Source organism: Elephantulus edwardii, unplaced genomic scaffold, assembly GCF_000299155.1.
Source record: "Elephantulus edwardii isolate Elephantulus edwardi_28Jun2011 unplaced genomic scaffold, EleEdw1.0 scaffold00007, whole genome shotgun sequence".
NCBI classification, from domain to species: domain Eukaryota; kingdom Metazoa; phylum Chordata; class Mammalia; order Macroscelidea; family Macroscelididae; genus Elephantulus; species Elephantulus edwardii.
Genome location: NW_006399757.1, coordinates 31,466,803 through 31,472,526, shown reverse-complemented (window position 1 = coordinate 31,472,526; position 5,724 = coordinate 31,466,803).

Here is a 5,724-nt window from a genome sequence, read left to right as displayed (position 1 = left end):
AAGCACAGAGCCCTGAATACTGTAGTACTTCCCTACTTAATAGTATCAAGAAATGTAACCTGTATGTAAACCAGTGATAACAGGATAGATGTTGGTAACTGTTGAATTGTGTGACCTGTTAAAAAATTATACTTATTTTCAAGCCAAAAATCTAAACTAAGATAGAAACTACTATCTTAATCTACCTGGAAAATATTTAGGAAATAGTTGATATTTATTTTGGTGGTTTGTGGTTTTTTTTAATCTTTATTCAGTTGTTTGATACTTTCTTATTCTATCCAGTTGTGTTGTAGTTCTGGAAATAAGATTTGAAGGAAATGATCCATGTGTCTATCAGTTACAGACCTGGAATTAATCAGAAATGCTTTTTGAAAAAACAGTGGATCATTGAGTACAGATTACATCTAAAACTAACAGAACCATTCACTGAATGTGAAGGCTATTGGCCGTTGTTTCCAGAACCAGAGATAGTGCCTCAGTTGATACTGTTTATAATTTTGTAAATAAACTGACTTATTTGTATTCAAGTTTAAAAAAAAAAAGCAAGAACTGAAGTTCACCAAGAGAAAAGGAATTCTGCCTCAAGAATGAAAAATAAATATACTGCCGGAGGTTCCAGCTCATCTCCAGACCCCTACCTGCTGAGCTGGACCCAAGGCTGCTGAGGTTTCCTGGGACTTTGCAGTCCCCAGAATTCACAACAGCAAGAGCCAATTCCTTTTAACAGTTAACTAATTCATCGTTTAATATGTGCATATAGTAATATATCCCACAGGGGGCTGTGCTGCCAACCCAAGGGGGTTCTTCTCCGTGTGTGGTTTGCGGCCTCCAGAAGCTGGCTGGAGGGTCAGTTATGAGTTTGTTCTGACTCAGTGGCAATGTGTCTTTCGCATTTTATGAGGGGGGTGGGGTGTGTGTGTGTGTGTGTGTGTGTGTGTGTGTGTGTGTGTAGAGAGAGAGAACTTTCACGGCCTTGTCCATAGAGCCTTGCGTTGGTAATCCAAAGATTTTGTCTCTGGTGATTGAAATCCACCAGAGATTTCACAGAAAGATATGGGTAATTACCTCCCATAAAATAAATCCAATAGTGGGTCAGTTATGAGTCAGCTCCAACTCGAAGGAAGTGAGTGAACAAGATAAAGATATACATATATGTGTGTGTGTCTATTTATATGTAGTTAAATATTTGCTGCAAAAGTGAGCACACGTATATATAATAATATGTAATATTATTATATATAGTGATAAATATATATCCATATCCCCTACCATCTTAATTGTGTTTCTCTGAAGAACTAATACATCACTCTTCAAATCCCAACTCAAGAAAATTTACTACATGAATCAGGCCGGGAGGATGGTTGCAAGTTTCATGGGAATTCTGGAATGTTCAGAACATTCCTGGGAAAATTTCTATCACTGAAGCTTCTCTTCCTCTCCAGTCATCTGTTCACAGAAATATTTTCCCAGTATATTCACTCCTGATAATTATTCTGCACCTTTTGTTTCCCAAGCGATTGGGCTGTGGCATAAGTGGCATTGTCAACAAGACATCTGGAGACTCAGTGGAACAGTGGGAGACCATCTACCATAAATACTTCATCACCGGTGGCTTGAATGCATTAGACAAAACCTCTTTGAGGCGATGTATCTCTGTGCCTGAGTGAAGAAGAAAGTGATGGTATCTCGGCACTGACAGTAAACTCTAAATCCTAAAGCTCTGAATCTCCCCAGCCTGCTCCAAGAAATTCATGCTCCAATCTTAAAATGCGTTCAATAAAGAAGGGTGAAATTAAGAACAATTGGCTGGAGATAAAGGGAGATTGTAAAGTTTTCATTAGCTGCATAAAGATACATTTCTTCACCTTGCCTCTTAGTAAGTCTGAATCATTTGGTTATAAGACTATTCAGGCTAAGCTTTGTCAGAGGTGAGTGTTATGAGAAGACACAGAAACTCAAGGGTAAGAAATGGTAGCCCACTCTGGATCCTCCTGAGAACTGTAAGCAGAGAGCTTTCAGGAAACAAGTTCATTTCCTGATTCAGGGCTTCCCTGATTTTCTCAGCACACTTGTTCACTTCTCTCCTCTTCTGCTCTGTTCTCTCTTTTTTTTCCTCTCTCTCACTGCCTTCCTTTGCCATCTATTGTCATCTATTTCCTCATAGTCTTTCTGACTTCTTAATTTTTCATGGCCTTGGCCTGTAAAGACCTCTGTTGCCCCAACTCTTCACCTATGATCTTCATGTCCGTTCCTTGGTGCCTCAAACTCCACTTCACTGGGAGAGCAATCTAATTCATCCAAAAACATGATGAATAAGGCCAAAGTTAGACACACACACACACACACACAAAGATTTGACATCATAATCCATAGAGAGTTACACTACTAACCCGAAGGCCACAAGGCCACACTTCTCTGGTGGTTCAAATCTACCAGCAGCTCTGAAGGAGAAAGATGAGAATCTCTTCTTGTGTAACTTTAGCCTCAGTACCCACTAGAGGGACAGCTATGAGTGGGTTCCAACTCCTCAGGAATGAGTTTTGAGATAGATTTCCACAGACACACATAGACACACACAATGGGTGATAAGAATGGGAACGGGAGCTCTGGTGGCCTAGTGGCAAGAAGCTGCACTGCAATCCCAGAGGTACATGGTTCAAATCCATCAGATGCTCTGCTGGAGAAGGAGGTGCTATCACCTCCTGTACCAGTCAGATCCAATTTGATGGTGCACTGCAATCCCAGAGGTACATGGTTCAAATCCATCAGATGCTCTGCTGGAGAAGGAGGTGCTATCACCTCCTGTACCAGTCAGATCCAATTTGATAGTACACGCACAAAAAAAAAAATTAGGAAATTAATTTAAAAAAAGAAGAATGGGAACACATGGTATAAACAGAGCTGTCACCACTCAACGGGGCTACAAACAGATAAATTCTCTTACATGACAATTGTGCCTACAGCAGGCAATGAAGGTCCTCACTGGTTCTATTGGTCAAGATGTGTGGGATGTTGCATGTGGTATCCTGGGGGTCGCATTGTGGCATATTTTCTAACAGCAAAAAACTTCCCCTCAATAAAGAACTTCATGGGAACCTAGCCCATCATTGTTGTTGTTAGGTGACATCGAGTCTAGTGTGACTCATAGCAACTCTGTATGATCAAAAGATCTGAACCCTGTCCTGTCCTGTGCCATTCTCACAATCTCTGACAAACTGCAGTCCATTTCTACAGTCACTGTGTCAATTCATCTGGTTGAGGGTCTTCTACTGTCTTGCTGACTCTCCACCTTTCTAAGTATGATGTTCCTCTCCAAGAAATAGCCTCTCTTAGCAACATACCCAAAGTATGTGAGATGAAGCTTTGTCATTTTTGCCTCCAAGGCACCTTTTCCAAGACACATCTGTTCTCTTGGTAGTCCCTGAGATAGTCAGTACTCTTCTCTAACACCATGGCTCAGAGGCATCAATACTTCTTCTGTCATCCTTATTCATTGTCCAGCTCTCAGGTGTATAGCAAGTGATTGAAAAGACCGTGACCTGAATAGGCATCCTTTAGCCCTCAAACTTAACATCACTGTGTTGGAGAGGATATGGAGAGATAGGAGCTCTTATACACTGTTTATGGGATTATAAAATGGTGCAACCTCCCTGAAAGGCAGTTTGGCATTTACTGAAAAAGCTGAACATAGAAATTCCATATGACCTAGCTATTCCACTACTTGGAACATACCTGATAAAATTAGAATTGAGGCACAAATGGAGATTTGTACACCAATGTTCATAGCAGTGTTATTCATCACCGCAAGAACATGTAAACAACCCAAATGTCCAACTATAATTAAATGGACTGAGAAATTATGATATATTCACATGAAGGAATACTGCACTGCATGCAGGAGCAATGATTTTGAGAATTACTCCATATCTTGGGAAGGACTGGAGAGCACTATGCCAAGTGAAATAACTCAGTCCCATAAGGATAAGTACTTTATAAGACCATTTTTGTATAAATAGAAAGATAACTAGTAAAACGTATATGAGGATCCAAGGTGGAGAGGGTAGGAGCAGAGGGGTGAGGATGGGAAGGGGGTTAATCACAAGGTTACCCAACTTGGTGGATAGAGGGTGGGGTAAGTAAAGGAAATGGGAAAGATTTGGTGTGGAAAAACAATATATATGAACTTTGTAAACAAACCAGTATAAAATAAACATTTTCTCTTAAATAAAAACCAAACTTACATCATTGCCCCTCAAAAATTTGGGGCAGGCCTTGACTACATACTTTCTCAGTGTAACACATCTCCTAATCTCCTAACTACTGGACCAAGCGAGCTGATTGTGCATCCAAGTAAGATGAAGTCATTGACAGTTTCATTTGATTCTCCATCTATCAGGATATTTTGCCTATTTGTCCAATGGTGAGAATTTTTTTGCTTTTGAAATGCAGTCTATATTAAAGGCTGTATTATTTGATCTTCTGCAGTAAGTACTTCAAGTATTCCTCACTTTCAGCAAGCAAGACTATGTCTTCTGTAAAACAAAGGTGAATCTTCCTACAATTCTGATGCTACATTCTTCTTCATAGAGTCCAACTTCTCAAATAATTTTCTCATCATACAGATTAAATAGGTATGGAGAAAAGATACAACCTTGATGTATACTTAATTTTAAAACCATTTTTTTAGAATGCTATTTGAACATGTACAGATCATCCAGGAGTCTGAGCTCTATAAGGAGGAGTATGGCATCAGGATTAGAGGAAGACACATCAACATCTTGGGATATGCAGATGACAGAACCCTGCTTGCTGAAACTGAGAAAGACCTGAAGCACTGGTTGGTCTGAATCCTTCAATATGGATTGAAGCTCAACATCAAGAAAACAAAGATTCTCACCACTGGGCCTATTGGCAGCATCATGATAGATGGTGAAGAGGTCGAGATTGTTCACAGTTTTAGTTTGCTTGGTCCCACAATCAACACTTTCGGTACCAGCAGCCAGGAAATCAAAAGACAAATTGCATTAGGAATGTCTGCTGTCAGGGACCTCTCCAGAGTACTAAAGAACAACAACGTCAGTCTGGAGACTAAAGTGTGCCCGATCCAAGCCATAGTCTTTGCAATCACTTGTTATGCATCAGAAAGTTGGACAATGACCAGGGATGATAGAAAGAGAATTGATGCCTTTGAGCTGTGGTGCTGGAGAAGAGGATTGACTATACCCAGGGTTGCCAGGAGAAAAAAAAACAGGTCAGTCCTGGAGAGGGTGAAACCAGGCTGCTCCTTAAGGCAAGGATTCTGAGGCTTCATCGGACATACTATGTTGCAAGGAGGGACCAGTCCTTGGAGAGAGACATCATGAGTGGAAGGGTAGAGGGACAGTGCAAGAGAGAAGACCTTAGATGAAATTGATTGATTCAGTGTCTGGGGTAATGAGGGTAGGTATGTCAGAGACCATAAGGTTGGCACAGGATAGATCAGGTTTCAGGGCTATTGTACATAGGGCCATTAGGAGTCACAAACAACCTGATGGCACATAACAACAACAATGTCTGATCCTGTAGTGAAATAATGAGAAAGGACTTTCTAATCACATACTCATGGAAAGATTAATCTTTCTCCATGACTTCGCTGAATATGCATTTTAAAAAGAAGAAAATATCTCTCGTGTACATAATTCACTAGCGTCATAGTCAGTTAGAGAAGTACATAATATATCTTAT